The 19,550-nt window shown below is 36.3% G+C and overlaps 1 protein-coding gene across 2 annotated transcripts in view; it reads left to right on the plus strand.

Annotated features, from left to right (window-relative positions):
• Nucleotides 1-3,908: 3,908 nt before the first annotated feature.
• inavab (innate immunity activator b) overlaps nt 3,909-19,550 on the plus strand; it is a 36,704-nt gene continuing 21,062 nt past the window's right edge. Inside the window, exons 1-2 of one of the 2 annotated variants that reach the window (XM_055222136.1) lie at nt 3,909-4,195; nt 11,996-12,140. The gene's annotated coding sequence lies outside the window, so the exon portion shown is untranslated. Of the gene's footprint in view, nt 4,196-11,995; nt 12,141-12,168; nt 12,312-19,550 lie in introns of those variants that run through there. The other variant, XM_033967117.2, reaches the window with a different exon arrangement.

The following is a 19,550-nucleotide window of genomic DNA, read 5'->3' on the forward strand; positions in this document are numbered from 1 at the left end:
ACAGTCGAAATTCGGGTATGGGCAGTTGCATTGCTCTGTTCATTGTAATTGTACAGAAACCCATTTGATTTTAGGCAGAGCTATAAACGTATACTCTCAAATTGTGTGAATACATTTTTAATGACTGATATTCTTTTATTTTTACAATTTATACAATAGCAGGACTGCATAGGATTAAATTGTGAGGTCATTCGAAGGCAAATATAATGTGGGGATTTAAAAATGTGCAAAATAGCTTATAGGCCTGTTGCAAATTTTGCTTTTAAACTTTCTGTTTTGTTAATTAAAAAAAAAAAACAAGTTTACCTAATACTCTTTGATAGTTCATTTCTGTACACAGTTATTGTTATTTGAATACAGTTTTATACTATGTTGTGATGACTGATTTTCTATGATATCTTCATTAAATAAAATACAAACAAAATTAGTAGGTTTGCTTAAATATTTCTAGACAGAACTTAGATCCATAAAACTACATGTTCTAAAATTATCCCTCAATTATTTTAGTTGAGTAAATAATGTGAGATGTGTAAATGTGTGTTCTAAATAAATGAAACTTTAAACAATTATTTACTCGGCAATGCAAAATGGCCACAAATTTAAAAATGTATATTTTTTTTCTTATTGAAAGTATTACTTCTCAATTCGAAGAAGGAACCAAGAAAATGAAGTAAATTAATCTGAGGCTAAGATTGCTATTTTCAAATCTAGTTTTTAAGGCATATTTGCATTGCACTATTTAGAGCAGTCATTTCTAGATGCTTTCCTAACAAAAAAGAATTTGACAAAAGAATTTTCTCTTATGAGCTGTGAGCTGGGTTTCTTTTTTTTTCCTTTTTATAATTCCTCATTTAAGAGAATTAGATATTTTGTCTAATGCTTTCTCTGATCACATATGGAAGATAATCCTCTTGCTTCTACAGTTATAAATCATAAATTGCAGTGACGTTTTGATTCAGACACTCATATATGGAGCGGTGCAGAATTGTGTGAGAGTTTGCGACATCGACCTTTCACAAGGCGTCTGTATTTCAGCAAACAGAGAGTTCAGAGAGTCAGTGCTTCCTTGTTCTTGGTACTGGAGGAGGTAGTTTCAGCTGCGCCGTGACAGAGCTGTGGGCACCGAGCTGCACTCGGGTTCCCTTAAAGACAGACAAAAACATTTAAAGAAGTGAAGAGCTTTCCCACAGGCTACTGAAAACACATTAAGAGTCATCAGCATATATTTCACACATCACAAGGCAAAAATATGTGATACTGAAACAAACCTGGTCAAACACTTCACATAAATACTGTACTGTTTAGTGTCAGTGAGTACAGGACTGGTCATTTTCTTTTCAAGTGAAAGTACTTTTTGAGTGGATAATGCATTATTTCTGGGGCAGTAACATCGTAAATCTGAAAAAAAAAAAAAAAACAAAAAAAAACAAATTACAAACTATTTACAGTGCTATGTTTGAAGGTATAACGTTGCATTTCAAGATTTATACCCCTGAAAATTGTGTTCCCAAAACGGGTGGTACCAAAACAGATGAGACAACGATCCAAAAACTATGAGTCAAATATTGTCATTTAAAATGTTGGTTCATGAGGCTAAATTACACTGGGCTCAACATCTAAATGTGGCAAAGGCTACTGGAGAAAAACTGTTTCATGTCAGGATAAAATTTCTATAGTTTCATGCAGATGTTCTGATAAGATCTTGGTGGCTTAAACATACATCGTCACTCACACTTGGTCCCTGGTATAACTAATCCTGATCTATACGATAGGACTATGTTCTGTAGCTCTATAGCTAAGATTGTTTCATGGCTATTTTCCATCAACTTTATTTTCTAAACATTTTCATCACATTTGTAAGCGAAAAAATATTTTTACTTTTGCGTAATACTTAGAAATTCAAATGATCAAAAACTATACCTACCATTAAGTACATATGTTATTGTTGTATGATACATTAAAACTAAAATATTTCTATAATTACCTTCACTGACAAACACCTGAATGAGAACATTCACTAACATAATGTCTCTCATAAAGAATCATATTTGGAAATTTCCAAGATCAGAGCTCACAGGAGGCACTGCAATGCCTGCAATGATAAAGACAACCTCAAATTGTCTTTCGATACATGATAAATAGAGAAATAATTTTGGAGGTCAATACTGCGGGTACTTCTGGGCTAAAATTTGGATTTGACCTGTTGAAAGTTGAGTAGATAACTTTTATGACTCATAGATTCTAACTTATTGTGTGTCATTCTGCTTTTTATTTATTACAACTTGTGTTTTTAACAATACTGCTCATTTACAATATCTTTTGGGATAATCCTACTTTAGGGTGATTGTGTCAGTATAAATTTGTTCCACAATGATCTTTTACCATCTATAAGGCACTGCTCTGTTTAAAGCTCTGTTATTTAAGTTAGACAAAAGTCTGTACTTTGATTTGTGTTTAAAAAAATTACACAACTTTTGAGTACTACACTAGTTATCCCTGAATGAAAACATCTGTGCTAACAAAAAAAGGACACTGATCTATGTGGTTCAGTAATAACAGATATATACAAAAGTCATAAAATTTTGCAGCAAAAATTACAAAAGCTACAAGTAGAACAAGTGAAGGCAAACATAAAAAAAAATCAAATTAATAGTTCAAAGTTGTTCGGTGTGATGTGAAAAAGAGATTAGGTCAATGTAAATGCCAGTTCGTGAGAAAATAGACTGTACAGTCAGAGAGAAAGATGTGCCCATGACTTTAACCCATAGATGGTCTCACCCCACGATGAGTTGAACTGTTGAACTGAATTGTTCCCACAGATCTGTACCAACTGTCTTAAAATTAATCATCTTGAAAACATTATTTTTGTAGACAGACACTCACACTCCACATAACTCCAGCTATCTGCAAACACATAGAAAGTTATGCGTTTTATTTTTTTGCTTTGAGTAAGTTTTCAAATCACAAAAACGTAAATGGTGGATTATAGAAAATATATTTGTGTTTTGTAACGTGTAACTAACGTGTCACACTGGGATAGCACCAAATAGTCTTCGTGAACTGTTATTTAACTGTTAAAATGTACTGTACATACTGAAGTTGATCACTGTCAAAATCATACTTTTAACAAAAACAAACTCAGTTAGGCTAGTTAACTGTTAGCTACATTTTAACGGTTTAGATTAAGTTCAAATTGATCTTGTTTTCTGAGACGTCGTACAAACTGAAAATTTGTCATGTACCTTTTATGCAACATGTGTTAAAATGAAATGTAGTTTGAAAGGGGCGTTTACCGTTTACTTTTTGGCTAATGTTTAGCTGGATGACGGTCCACGAGGACATGGCAGGACTTTGCTGCTCTCTAGTGGCGAAGAACAATAATCTCACGTTTGCAGAACGGTCGCGCTCTGTAATATGATAAAATATAACCATCTGACTAATTAGTTTTCATTTACATATATTTAATTATAAAATATTGTACAGATGCTAAAATGAGAAAGTAAATGTAGCATGTGTATTGACTCTCACGAGGAGAAAAATCTAACGTTAAGATAACGTCCACTCATGGCCATGACGTCCACCTAAGCGCATGAAATAACATCAAATCACAAATATTAATATTCAAAGGGAAATGTATATTTTTAATACGGGTTCAACAATATGGCTTATCGGGTTTTCACACCAAGATTTCAGACAAAAAAAAAATGATATCAGTAAATCCTAAATATTTACTTACTCAAACATGGCATGAAATGTAATTATTTATAAATAGTAAGTAGTAGTAATCTAGCGCTAACACAATAAAATAAACTAGTCGGTCTCGGGTCTGTTTAAAGCGGTTACTATAGAGTTTACGTAAACCAACGAAAGCGCTCGCTCCCCTGCGTAAATTACGTATTGGACGTAACGGGTGGGTGGCTGGTTTGTGCTCGGGCCGCTTTCGCTCACCCGGGGAAAGAGCCCTCAAGAAAAAGTTATCAAAAACTCATATTCTTCACTTTTCTTTTAAAAGCTTGTCTTAAAGAGCACATCTGATGAAGAGACAGTGGCGGTTTTCATCGGAAATAATCCACAAAGTTAAGGCAAACCTCGAGCTCAAATCTGGGAGAGAAAGTGGACGAGGAGAGACCGATGGAGCGAGAGTTTGGATACAGATGCGAACAGGCACGATGCTAGCTGCTAACTAGCTCCCGAGGTAAGAAAAGTCTGTAAAAGTCTCATATTTTCAATGCCAAAGTCTGTTAAGTTAAATGCATACTTGTTTCATGCAAAGATGCTAAGGGTTGAACATTAAATTAAACGTAAAAGTTTGCAAAGTTTGTAAAAATGTCCACGTACAGTTAGATAATTGCAGAACTTTTTTCTGCAGAGGCCAGGCCACCGTGCTACACTGATGCTGTTGCGTTTAATAATATGACGTTTTGTTTGACGTTTATATTAAAAAAAAAAAAGAAAAAAAAAAGGCCTAGTGTCTGCTGTAATGTATAATGTTTTAAAGGCCAACTATTAGACCAATTTCACTTTTTAAAGTTCAGGCTCTGTTGTCATAAATGGAAGAAAGTCATAAGTACGATTTTAGATTAGTCATGTATGTTTAAAAATAGGATTCTGTTCAGAGTGTTCTTTGTAAACACCTCTAGCAGTATTGTCATTTGAGAAAAGACTGAAATATGAACTGATAAACTAATAAAAGAATCTCCATAAGTTTCAGAACATGTTTTTAGAGGTCTAAACTTATACCAATATATCGTGCAGCTCTAAGATTAACCTGTCAATAAACTGCAGTAAATAAGTAACAATGGAGAAGTTGTGATCTGGCAACATCCTCTTTCCTTTAAAATGACACCAAGGTACAGTAACTCTATGAAATATAAGCAACCATACATTCACACTCAGTAACATTGTCACACCAGGCCTCTTTATACATGGTTATAATATGGTTTGTTATTGGTCTGGTCACTCACTTCCTCTTGTTAAATAGCTGGTTTGTCATTGTGGTGCATTCAACTGCATCCATTCACATTCTTTAGCACTGACCAGGGGGTAAAGGGGACTAACGAGGCTTAACCTCCCAGACCTCAGTGACCCACTGTGGGTTAGTCACCAGGAGTCATCCCCTGGAGCTGTGGTTCACTGTTTGAGGAGACAAACTTAATGAATAAACACTGTGTAGTATTTCTGTTTGGGCTAAAAATATCATTGTAAACATAAAACCACATCTGTACCACATTTGAGCTTAATTAGATATTTGGATTTCTGCTTTAGACTTGTTGACAGATGTGAAAGAATTACTTTGGATACTTTGGAATGGAGTTACTGTGGTAGGTTTGGTAGAACTTAATCAGAGCCTAATAAAAATTCTAAGTCAACTATAGACATGTGTTGCTGATTGAATAGTTGACTAAAAAGGGGGCGGGGCAAAAGCTCTCAAAAAACATATCTCTGTATCTGACACAAACTGCACTCAAGACTACAACTGCACAGGAATTCATGCAAAAATAACTATGCAGAAAAAGTACTGAACGTATTTATATATAGACATCTTATGTTTTAATCTACCTTTTTACATGATACCAAAAAAATACCAAATTCTCAGTCAGTCACTCACTTACTAACTTTCTGCTGCTGTTCCACATAAATGCTTATAATCTAAATAGAATAATTAGTCAACTAATACAAATTTTGCTTGACTAAGACCCCATCGGCTGATCAATCAAACTTAAGGCATTTTTTTTGTGTATAAAAATGCATTTCTCCTCAGAAAGTAACCTACTCTTTCTGTTTTTTCAAATACTTTCCAATATCACGATTTTATTAATTGTTTTGATCTCAAGACTTCAAGAGTACCTGTTCGTTAAGCACTCATATTTAAGACTAGGTAGGGTTGGGATATTAATTGAGAGTGAGTTTTAGTCATTTCCAGGTCTGTCACAATAACAAATTTTGAAGGGTGATGTATTGCCACAGAGATGTACTGTGTTAAATGATAATATTGAAGCTACTTTATGCCACTGACACAATAACAGTAAAGCAAGATTATGCCAGTCAACAGATATTTAAATATACAGAACCATTAAATGGTATGAGCTACATGAGCAACAAATAAACATGTACCAATAATAAGGCATAAAATTACAACAAAAACAACAAAAATGCCCACACTTTTTCAAAGAAACTGTTCACATGATAAATATCGAGCCCCAAAATATATTCATCTAGCTATCATGTATTGAACGATAAGTTGATATAGTGATTTTAGTTATAGGCCTAGTTATTTCCAAGCATCAGTGATCAGCTTGGGTCCTTTTTGAGAGGTTTACACCCGATCCTCTGCCAGTAAAATCATGTGGTTTTGAGCAGAATTCAGATTTAAGAGATATGTGACTACTTTTGTTTAAAATAGCAATGATTAAAAGTATGTGTTTATGTTAATGACAGTAATTTTGAAAAACGTTTTTATTTATTTTTTAAAAGGAGAACTTAAAATTGAAAACTGACATCCTTGGTGTTATGGCCTTTTTTTCCATTTTATTCAAACTGCCTAACCCTAACCCACCTATCTCGTTACTTGTTGATGTATTGAAGGCTGCTGTGTGCTTTTTTTAGGGCTCGGTCACAGTAAAGATTATCACCAAAGCGCAAAAAGCCTGTAATTTGTCCACACCACATCACTGGCTCCAAATGTGCTCTTACTGCTGGAGGATGCGTGGAGCACTCATTTCACATGTGCATTATCTTCAATTAGAAGCTAAAGGCATCACTGAGGTTAAATTTAGACAGGAAGTAAAACAGAGGGCAGGCAGAGTGCAGAAAAAGGCCAAATGCTGTTAATAAGGTAAAGCAGCGTGTTGTTAACTCGGGCTGAACGATTTGGGAAAAAATATCTAAATTGTGATTTGTCTGACAAGCTTTGCAATTATGATTAGATTTGCAATTTCTGTTTTAATAATTAGATTCTCTTCAAAGTTCATATTTTAAACAAAAAGGCTAATATGAACTGACAAAGTAGTACAAGAATCATGTTTCAGAACAGATCTAAACTACAGGGTTAACATTTTTTTGCAGAATAAGACCCCATGGAGACACAGGGAGAACATCTGACAAACAGGAACATTTCAGAACATGTTTGCACAGATCTAAACTACAGGGTTAAGAGTTTTTTTATGCAGAATAAGACAGGAGATTTAGTTCTTTCTAGAGGAAATTATGACACATCCAAACTTGCAGCTTTTGTGATTAGTTAATTGCGTCCATTCAAATTCCATTTTTGATTCGACAGCAATTAATCTTGCAGCCCTATTGACAAGAATAAAAAATACTAGCTCCAGATGTTGACCTAAACTTTGAGTATGACTTCACAATATAAAGAAAAATTCTAATTTGTCAGCTGAACAAAAAGTTGTAGGAGTCAAGACATTTCACTGCTCATCCAAGGTGCTTCTTCATTTCTTGTCATATTACTGGTGAACTGAGGAAGCGGCTTGGATGAGGAGTGAAACGTCTTCACTCCTATAACTTTTTGTCCAGTTAACAGATTTGAATTTTTACTATGGGTCATACTTGGACAACTGAGGGATTACACAGATGACTTTACAATATGACAAAAAATGACTTTTTCCCCTCATATTGATTGATTACAGTTTGCAATTGCACTTCCTGAACATCAATGGCATTAAGCTGCATTGTTTAACACATACATTTTTTTTTCTTGTCATGATAATGATTGTATCAACTCATCGTTCAATACATGAGTTATGCTGGGTGTCAATATTTACCTTGTGTACAAAAATTTGTGGTTATTTTTTGGATAAGTGATGAGATTTAAGCTGTAGGAGGTTGAATTAATAACTCCTATGACTCATTATAGATTCAAACTAAGTATCAAAGTGTTCCATTCTGCTGTTTTATTGCATTTATTATTTATTGCAATATTGTATATTTAGAAAGTTTTTGTGGTTGAAATCTGCTCTTGGGTTTTTGTGTTGGTGGCCTCAATTAGTTTCAATGTTATCGTTTATCGTCTATTTACTTCAGCAATATATTGAGATTCAAAATATGATATTGTGGCATGCCTAGATAATATATTGGCACATAATAACCAATAACCATTACTCGGTTACTAATACAACTATACTATACTACTATACTATACAAATCTTAGTGCCCTGTCCTCACAGCAGTAAACCCTAAATGTGTCTGGTTTAGACCTCTGCCCTCTGACATGATTACACTGGGCATGTTCTCAGTTCCCACAGGCTGGTGAAGCTCCTAGAAGAAAAAAATGTTTCAAAATGCAAGTTTAGGTTTACAAGACCACATAAAAACACAGTACTGTACTAAGAACAAAAGCCGACATTTTGACCTCAGATTTAGCACAAGAAAGGAAAATCTGCAAGTGAATACAGGAAAAGAGAGTGACAGGTCCTGATGGATGACTAACAAATAAGGGTGAACAAATAAGCTTCACTGGAAAATAAATACTGCAAAGCAGTCGGTTTTTGTACTTATAGGGCTGCCACGATTACTTCAGTAGACCATCAGTAGTACTTCAGTTCAGCCATTTATTTTGGCCCAAATCAGAATTTGATCGAAGTGGACTATCAAGGCAAATGCAAGTCAAAAGTGTATTTTGAATGTACCCTTGGTATGACCATAGGATGTATATATAAATGGACATGACTAACCTGCTAGCCACTTGACTCTGGCTCCAATTCACCTTCTATTAGAAAAACTGTTGCCCCGCTCTCAGTAACTGCTGCTGTTATGCTCGTCATTTTTGTCTTAAAAATACCAGGATCAGAACGGGTTAATATGAACATTTTATTCCGCTATTGTGTCCATCAATCAAGATATGAACATTAATAACAGACAAATCGGGTGCTTTCTTTCTTCGATGTCACTTCCTCTAGTGTTACCAAGAGGTTTGATTGACAGCGTGCTTAGTGCCCACTAACTGCTAAATCAGGGATGTTACCTTCAACAGCCTTGCTCCGGATTGGCTCTTTGGTTGCTGTAATACTTGTGGTCGGCATTCCAAATATGGAACTCGGCTCCAAATTTGCCCCGTAACTAGCCTCGATGTGGTTCATTTGACTGGAGCCAACCACTATGGATGAAGTTGCACTCCCTTAGTCCACTTCTTTATACAGTCTATGCGCTTGACTGATAGCTACTAGTGCTCTACAACTTATTATAACATATAATTAATTAATGTATAATTCTCACCACAATAAAGCTAAGATTAATCACTAATCGCATATATTGTAATGCATGTCACAGTCAATCACAGTGCCTTCTCCACAGAGGGGCAGCAGTGGTGGGCCTGTCCCTCGTTAGTGCAGTGCTCGAGGGCATTTGAGGAATGTTTGGGCAGCTGCTGTCCCACAGACTGTCCCACACAAAGCCCCCTCTCTTTGGGACAGTTTATACACAACTGACCCTGACATCCAAAGACTTTTACAGGAGCCTCTGAAGAAGAGCCAAACACTGCCTTTACTTCAGGCCATTGCTGTAGTAGGGAGGGGGAACTGGGCAAAAGTTTGGGTTTCTGTCTGATTTATTAAGACGACTATGGTGAACCCCACAATTTAGCATCAGTCATGTAAAGGAGCTGGTAATACTTGTAGTTGTCTATTAACAATAATAATCATAAGAATATAATAGTGAAAGACAAAACTTAAAGGTGCGCTGTGCAACTTTTCAGGTTGAGGATGTGTTGCATACCTGCTTGTCTCCATGGAGATGTTTTTGCTTTACCTGGACTGTTCCATTATATTAAATGGTCTACTCTAGCCAGCATTTCATTTTGAGGTTATTTAATGCTCAGAAATTCAGTGAAAAGCATGCATTCTTACTGTGACTAGGTTGCCTTGTCTTTAAGGCTGCAACTAACAATTATTTTGGTATTTCAATTAATTCATTTGTAGTTTAGAACATGAAAGGCTAATTTTATTTCTTTAATTTTGAACAACCCTACATCTTTTATACTTGATGTTTAAATTTCCCATCACCCACATAACAACTGGCCTGAAGAGAAAGTTTTGAACAAAATATTCTTACATGGCTTTCTCTCTCTCCCATGACACTCTATCCTATCCTCCCTGGTTTCTATGCCACCCTCATATCTCATAAACATGTCGTCCCATCTCTCACATTTTTGCCGCTCCCCAAACTAAATGCAGTGTCTCTTGTAAACTTCTGTCTGGTGCCTGTCCCAGGCTCTCTGATTGGTGGTCTTCTCCTCTCTGTCTCCCTGTCCCGGGACTTTTTGGGGATGTCCAAGGGAGCTGCACATTCCTGGAAAGCCAAAGGAATATTGAGAATTCCCATGAATGCAGAGAGCAGCAGGTGCGGCCTCTGCGTCTCTAAATCACTCAGACCAGCCCAGATTCTGAGCAGCCGCTCACAGCACGACAGCACATAGTCAGAGTGTGGGAGAGGGCGAATACTCACAACCGTCAATTTGAAAGGAAATATTTAATTTGATAATCGCATTATTCTCAGTAAATCAATGCAAAAAAGGCCGCACGTGTCTATGTTCTTGTTTTCTTCCAACAACCAGAAGGTGGCGGTGCATCAATGTGATTTTAATCTTTGGCAGTAAATCAGCACTGCAGTACCATGACAGTGTCACAAACTTTGACAGCCCCTGAGGATTTTACTACTTTTTTTTTTTTTTTTTTTTTTTTTTTTTTTTTTAATGAAATATTTTGTAAGAAAATTTGAAAATGTAAACTCAAACTTGTAGAATTGTTATATAGACTTATCCCGATAACAAAAGTTGAAGCACGATATACTGCTACACAGAAATACTGCAATAAACAATAATAATGAAACAACTTTATGGCACTTACACAAAGCAGGAGAATCCCAGTAAACCCATGTTTAAACAGAGTCTCATTAAAAGGCCTGATCTACAACAAATACAAAGCAGAATGAAGTAATTAACAGTAGAAGTTATTTCTTCTACCCTGTATGGTTCAAATCTTACATTATTACATAAAAATGCCAAAAAATATCTCCACTGTTGCAAATAAACTATACACACAATAAATATTTAGCCTCAAAATATATAGTTCCATATTTCATATACTGAACGATTAGTCCACATAGTGATTTTCATGACAGGCCTATTGTTATAGTGTTATATTCTTTATTTAGATTAGAAACTAACAATGCTGCTTCAAAATGTCATGGTACGCTATGTGACTTTTCTGGTGGGATGTCTGCCAGCCACTTGTCCCCATGGAGATAGTGTAGCTTTGTAATGTTCCACAGTATGGAATCAAACTTTTATCTTCATGGAGACAATAAACTGACATCACCAGGTCAAGTTACAGGTTAGACCTTTAAAGAGGGGGCTCAAGATGTTCTTTTAGCTAAAAACGCCTGTAACTAAATCAGTGAGAGATGGATAAATTCAATGCCATAAATTCAATGCCATAAATTCCACGCCATAAATTCAGTGGAGACGAGCTGATGGCAACCCCCACTAGAAAAGTTACCAGGCCTGTCACGATAACACATTTTGAAGGATGATGTATTGCTGAAGAAAATATAAATTATATTATTGAAACTAGTTTATACCACTGACACAGCAGGAACCTTAAAGCAAGATTATACCCACACTAGTAATTGTTTTGAAGCTATAACGAACTGTACAAGTAATTTTATGAAATGTTTTACAGGCAAATCTCATCCTAAAACAGAAAAATAACAAAATGTTCCACAGTAGTACGAAGAAAAAGCACCCCCAAAAATGATTGTTTTGTGTAATATATAGTCGATACAGTAGTTATCGTGTCAGGCCTAAAAGATACACAGTACACCTTTTTTAAATTTTAACCATCCCGAAGTATTAGTTGTTTTCCCCATGTTTTTCCGGTACAGTCGTTCTTCTATTGTAAATTCCCACACACCCCTCAATTAGGACACAGATAAGGGGATAAAGGAGGAGGCATGTCTCAATGGCTTTCTCTTTGTGTTGTTGACACAGTTTCCAGTTGGGACAAGAGGAACACTGCTCCTGCTTAAGTTATACGATCCCTGCCTTCAAGAGTCCCGCCCCGAGCAAGACCCAAGCCACACCCCCTAGCAACACACAAGCCACGCCCCCTCCACAACCAGCACTGGATACTTGGGTGAGTCTACCATTCTTATCAACACTCCCTACACTCTGCTACTGCTATCCTGCAACGGGACCTTTTTATTATCAGGTTTTAATTAGAGTTACTACAGTTGGCTAGACTTCAGACAACTCAAATTTGGTATCCACTGAATTCATCATAAAGTTTTGGATCACTCTATTGCAAGTAAGTACATTTATTTTAGTACTTTTAATAGTTGTTTCGTTCTCTCCTAATGACTCAACTCCCTCCAACTTTTCAGTTCACTGCAGTGTCTTGATTCATGTTTTATCAGCTGTTTAACTTGGAATTTTATGTTTATTCATTGAAGCTTTTCAAATTGATTGGATTTCTGTCATTTCTATTAACACTGTTACTTGTTACTAAGATAAATTGCGGTTACTAAGCTAAATTAAACTGAATCAGTACCACCTGCATATCACCAAAACCACTGGACCAAACCAGGACCGAATGCAGACTAAACCAGGACTAAAACAAGACTCCACCAGGACTAAAGCAGAACTAATCATGGACTTAACGATGGGGGAAAACCAGGAATAAGCCAGGACTCATTTAGGATTAAACTATGGGGAAACCAGGATTAAATCAGAATAAAACAGTCAGTCAGGACTAAAACGAGACTTGGCCAAGTCTAAAGCAGAACTACTCCAGAACTCAGTCAGGACTAAACTATCTGTAAACCAGGGGTAAACCAGGACTAAACCAGAACGCAACCAGGACTAAAACAGACCTACTCCAGGACTTAATCACTAATGACTAAACTATGACTAAATCAGGACTAAACTATGGAAAAATGCGGGACTAAACCAGAACTAAACACTGAATCAAGGGACTAAACTGGGACTAAACTGGGACTAAACCGGGACTAAACCGGGACTAAACCGGGACTAAACCGGGACTAAACCGGGACTAAACCGGGACTAAACCGGGACTCATCCGGGACTCATCCGGGACTCATCCGGGACGAACAGGACTGAATCAGGGCTATTGGGGAAACCAGGACTCAAATCCAGATCAAGCCAGGTCTAAACCAGAATTAAACAAAAACTAAACTCGCACTAACCTTATGGGTGAAACTAGGACTAAACCAGAATCATACCAAGATGTGGAGGGTAAGAATAGAGTTGAACCAGGACTCAAATCAGAACTAAACCAGGACTTGGAAGAGCAAACATTTCTATATTGTAGTCCCAGTTCTTAACTTAAAATAGCCGTCCCAGTCACTTTCACATGCTAATTAAGAAATTATTGCTGTGTCCAGAGACTGAATAGACTGTTTGTGCAACTTTCAATGAATATGACCTCAAATAATAAAACGTCAGCCTGAAGACACTTGAAGAACAACACTAGAATTGTTTTTCCGTAATATTCTTAAGTGTACTGTGACCATAGCAACCACCAGTAACCAAGGATGTTCAGCAATAGCAGCTTGTTTGTCTATCAAATGTGGTATTGCGTTTGTTTTGTTTGCAATAGCTATTAAAAACAAAGACAAAAATAAAAATGTTGGTTTAAGTCAAAGGACAAAACTAAACTGTACAAATTAGAAGGGTTTTTGTTATATACGAAATGTGTATGTCACTTGCTTGACCCATATTGGAACTCTTAATGCCTTGGTCGAGGTCTTTCAAAGAGCTTGTAGTTGTTGCAGTTTCAGACACATCCTTAAAATCTCAATGGTATATCTGCTATGCTTTTTCCATTTTATTTCCCCAACATCCCTACTAGAAGAACAACACACGCATTTATACATTTCTTGCCTAAAGACACAACAACAGTATAAACTGATGAGAGCAGCAATCAAACCACCAACTTTCGTGTTTTTCCTAGAGATATTAGCATTTTTTTATTTAGATTTTTTTAGTATCCCAATAATGATATTCTCAATATTTTGTTGATCTATTATAAATGTGCTACAAAAGTGCAGGGAAAAAAATCATTCGATACCTTTTTATTTTTACTTAATACATTCAATTCAAGTTTATTTGTATGGCACATTTAAAGCAACTTCAGCTGACCAAAGTGCTTCACATAAAAGTAAAAAAACAAAAACAAATAATGATTCATAGGAAAAAGTACAATAATCAACTTTTTGCAATATTTTGAGATTTTTTTAAATAAACAATATACCTTACATTCAAATTGAGCATATATTATTGCGCAATTACATTTTTCAATATTTTCTGCACCTCTAGTTTATCCAACCAAAAACTGTAATCAGATGAAACTTTGAAATGGTTTTGTCGGGTTAATATTGTATAGTAGTCAAAAGTATTGAAAATCTGATTCTAATCGATAGTAAAGCTACTATCAAAACAAGACACTCATTTGAGCAGGTATCGATACTGAAAAAAATCACATTCACAGGACAAAAATGAACCTTTCCTGAATAACTTTAGAATAATCTTGAGCTGTATCAGAACAAGTGTAAGAGCACATAGACTAGTGTACGCTCATGGACCACTATGAAACCTACCTGGACACTGAGGGAGTACAAACGTGGTATGATTTAATGTTGAAAACCACATTCTATTGTCTACAGTTTTTTGTGCTATTGTATCTTTAATGGACTACTTACTTTATAGTCATTCATGTTTTTTTGACTGCTCATGTTTTACGGATATCAACGTTTTTAGCTCTGGTGAGTCGTGTTGGGGTCTTCTCATTAAATCCTTACGTAAGTTGCAGTAACCTTATTTTTGTGGTAAACAGATTAGAGGGAAGTCATTAGTGACACAGAGGCCCAGTGTGAGCTGTCAGGAGGTGTGAACACTCGAGCTCAGGGTCACGTCCATGTCACAGATAATGGAGGCCAGATAACAGTAACCTTCAGCTTTAGACAAGAGCGGAGCATAGTGTGTTCATATCGATACTTATGGTGCCATATCAGTGATTTGTCATTGAAAAAATACTTCAATACTTCTTCACTTGATGATGATGAAAACAGTTGCTACAGATACATGCACACCAAAATCTAATTATGATTCTGATTTTAAATTTCATAAAGGTGACCTAACTGTGTCCCTAGATACGAGGTAAACATATTAGCTTTTACTGATAACAGTTGTAATGCTGATTTATTCTTAATCACAAAAACATTGATGGCCAAGATGTTTTATGTTATATTTTGGCTTTTTGCTTCTCAAGACAATTGTGCAATCAGAAAGTAGAATGAGCCTCACGTGAGTTTCTTGTTTGTGTTGCCAGTTTCAATGCTGAAATCCAGTTAGTTTTAACCTAAAAGGGTTCTCTCTTATCTGAATCGTCACTAAACCCTAGAACCTGCAGCCAATCATTAATCAGTTCTACTACAGCTTCTGCTTTTCACTGCTACTTCTGCTACTTAAAGTGTAACAGTAGTGGGTGACCTCAGTACAGTGTCCAGGACCTTTCCTCCAGATGTGAACCAGACTCTTGGTCAGGAGAACATCACTGGAGGATTGGCCTATTTTGCATGTTTTTGATGGGTGAAACTAGCTGAAACTCACCCATACACATAGAGAACACGCAAACTCCACATGAAGGGCCCCAAACTGTTGGCCAACCAGAGAAACCTTGATGCAAAATCTGAATGCTAAACTTAATTTCACCAAAACACAAGGACAAGTAGCAAACATTTGGCATTGTCAAAAAAAAATTGTATTTTAAAGTAACCGTATTGTCTGCAAAAGGGGCACATTGCTCTTCTTCCTTCTTCCTTTCATTCCTTTTTGTATGTTTAACTTTGACACTGTTGACATAATTAAAATGTTACAAATGAATAAATAGATAAAAGTTAACTATCAAAGGTTGTAAATGAACCTCATAGCTGGCAGATTGCCGCAGCTGCAAATATATTAGTCAATTGAAACTCACTCCTTGGTCAGTGTGAAACCAAGCCCACATTCTTCTGTGTTAATCATCAAACTACTTCACTCCCAACTTTATTTAAAAGTGTCTTTAGCACAGAGCTAATGCTGCTTCAGCCGCTTATCTGAAACAAAAAGATAAAGAAAGTCACATGACTAGGCTCGCGCTACTTATATTCACCAGGACATCATGGTTACACTTGGTTTCTAATTCTGTTTATGTCTTTATTACAATAAACTGCAATATGAATAGAGTAGAACAAAAAATATACTGCTGTGTTTTGGTTACAAATGCGGGACTAAACCGGGACTAAAGTTTGTCTAACACCAGGATCGAAACTGGGACTAGAAACAGGACTAAAGCCTGAACTAGAACCCAAACTATTTAAAACCCAGACTACAACCAAGAGTAGAATCTGAAACAAAGCCAGGACTTAAACTTGTGCACTAGAACCATCACTAGAACCATCACTAGAACCATCACTAGAACCATCACTAGAACCATCACTAGAACCAGCACTAGAACCAGCACTAGAACCAGCACTAGAACCAGGACTAAATACACTGCACTAAAGAACAATACATCCATTAATAGTATCACCTCTAATGCTACTGCTGGCTCTAATCAGAATGAGATAATGTTTACCATGTGACGTTTGGGTTTTTAAACAGGAAACGCCTCAGACATACTCATGTGTTTGTGAACTCACTGCACCTGACTCAGGGTCAAGAATAAGTCACCCACACCTGGAACACAGGTCCAAGGATCTGAGCAACCACTAGTAATGACTGAAATGCTGTCTGACTACTACCTAATAGTAGGGTGCTATTTTTTTTTAAAGCAAGAATGAGACATATTGCAGTGTTTTCTTATTAATAGCAGGTTAAGGCACACACACACTTTATTTGCCTCTCCATGAGTTTGGGAAGGTGTAGTGCTTCTTGTGAGTATTTGTGGTGGCACTCCTCATGTCTGTGCGGTCAGTGTGGTTCTGCTACTGTTTGTCATGTTGGAATTTCATGATTGTTAACTTTAAAGGGCCATATTACGCTATTTTCTAATCTATGTATCTATGTTCTATGTTTTTTCCTCATTAAATACATACCTGTAGTGGTGTTTTGTTTCATTCGTAAACGTTTAACACAAACCCTGCGTATTTAGGCTGAGTTCTTCTGTCAAACTGAAAAAAACTCTGTTCCACATTGTAATTTCAGACCTGGAATTGATAATCTCTACTAAACAAAAGGTGAAAGGTAGATGTTAACTTGAAAACTGCCACTACATGTCATCACAAGGTGGAACAGTGTTTTTTGAACTTTGGAGATGTAGACTAATACTAAATAGTTACTTAAACATGTATGAATGAAACAAAACACAGGTATCTTTTTGAGGATGTAACAATATTCTAACAGGGCTAAAAGCTCACAAGAAGCAATTTTGCATACTACAGAATCTTAAACTTTGAATGCGACTTACCCGGAGTTTGTGCAAACCTACATATACACGCTACCAGGCCTGTCGACAGAAATTTAGGGTCCTGGGGCAAGAAATCTCACACGGACCATCTTCTTAAATAATTTAATAGGAAATGGGTCCAATTCTAGGCCCCCTAAGACCCTGGGGCCCGGGACAATAGACCCCTTTGTCCCCCCCCCTGCATACTATAATGGCTGTAACAGGCTCCTTACGTCCACTGAATATGTACTCCTCTGTTGGCCTTTATGAGATGGTTTTAATCCACACATGCTGCTTCTTCTTGTTTCATTTTCACTGTGAACAAGAAGCACATGAAAAGAGCAGCTGACGAGTTATTGCGATAGGATTTGTGGTTCCTCTTCCTCTGGCTTTATTTAAGGTTAAGTTTAGCCTTTATTGTGACCGCAGGGAAATTTGTCCTCTGTATTGATCCATCTTTCAATGTAGTAGTATTTAAAATACTTTTTTATTACTGTATGAAACCTGTCGAGCGGGGTGAGGGGTTTATTTTTAACATGCTCATAGTTTAAGCAAACAAAAATATCTAAATGAAATGGTCAGAAAAACAAAAACAAAATGGTTGTTTTTGTTGAACCAAATTCAACACAAATCATTCTTAAAATCAATACATTTGAAGCTCAAAATCTTTTCTCTTTAAGTACATTTTTAAACAGGCTTTTAGATAATTTTGTTACTTAATTAAAAGGTATCACATATAAAATCTATGTACTTCTTCCACTACTAGAACAACCAGCCCAGGGACCCATCTGCAGATTTTAAGATAGGCTTGGTCAGGATTACCTTAGTTGGAGGATTTTGCCTAGGTACACCACATCTCTGCTGGTGCCCAGAGTCGAGACTAAACATGGAGAGTCAGTGTTTCAGTTTTATGCAGCTAAAACCTGGAACAGTCTTCCTGAAGATGTGAGACTGCTTGGAGCCTGGATTTAAACATTGTCAAAGTAGAGGCCAGTTCTGTTTAGCTGTGCATATGACAGAAAGATTTTTATTCTGCACTTTTCTCCTTTAATGTTAATTTTATGATGATTATTTGTGATTATTTATGTTTTGATTTGTTGTATTGTGTCTTTCTTATTCTGTAAAACACTTTGAATTACTGGTACCCTGTACGAATTGTGCTATACAAATAAACTTGCCTTGCCCTAGCACAGGTCATCAGTAAACCTCTATAATGGTAGGACTACATCAATTTCTCTAGCTTAGCACGTGAGCCAATTGTAGTTACAGATAAAGGGTTTTAAAGAATGTATTGTTTCCCAGGGCAGTGTGACTAAATGCTATGGTATCGTTAACATGTTGACTGACTGCTGTTCAACACATGCCTCAAGTGATGGGTCAAATGTTAACACTTCAGTTTGTGTCTCAATCCTGAATGTTCATTTGTCAAATCTTTTAAAGCAGTTCCAAGTTTCCAAGTTTCCAAATTCCAACCAGTTAATTGTTTCCGTGTCCATATTTGGAACCTCTTAAATCTTTTGTTTTATAACTTGTATATCATTACAAAGCAAAACATTTGTCACTTAATGTAATGCAGATAAAGGACCCTCTACCAGAAAATGTACATCGTGCAGTGTGAAATGGATTTATTCTCCCTATTGCTGTACGCCAGGGTTTTCCCATACATATTGAGTGTGACTATGTTATGTGTATAGTATTGTGTGCTGTATGTTTACTATAATCTGCTATATATATAGTGAGCTTTGCGTGTGTGCTGCGTGTATAGCGAGTGCATTGGGTGTATAGCCAGTGAGTTGCGTGTCCGTTGCGTGTATAGTGAGTGTGTTGTGTGTATCGTATAGGGTGCTATACATATAGTATTGTGTGCTGTTTGTATAGTATAGTGTGTTGCGTGTATAGCAAGTGTGTTGCCACATTGGCTATAAACTTATAAACTTTACATATTCACAGGTTCTTATTCTGCACTTCTCTTTTAATGTTCATTTTATGATGATTATTTATGTTTATGTTTTGATTTGTTGCATTGTGATTATAATGTGTTTCTTATTCTGTAAAGCACTTTGAATTACTTTGTATACGAATTTTACTATACAAATAAAC

Source organism: Periophthalmus magnuspinnatus, chromosome 5 (assembly GCF_009829125.3).
Source record: "Periophthalmus magnuspinnatus isolate fPerMag1 chromosome 5, fPerMag1.2.pri, whole genome shotgun sequence".
In the NCBI taxonomy this organism is placed as follows: domain Eukaryota; kingdom Metazoa; phylum Chordata; class Actinopteri; order Gobiiformes; family Gobiidae; genus Periophthalmus; species Periophthalmus magnuspinnatus.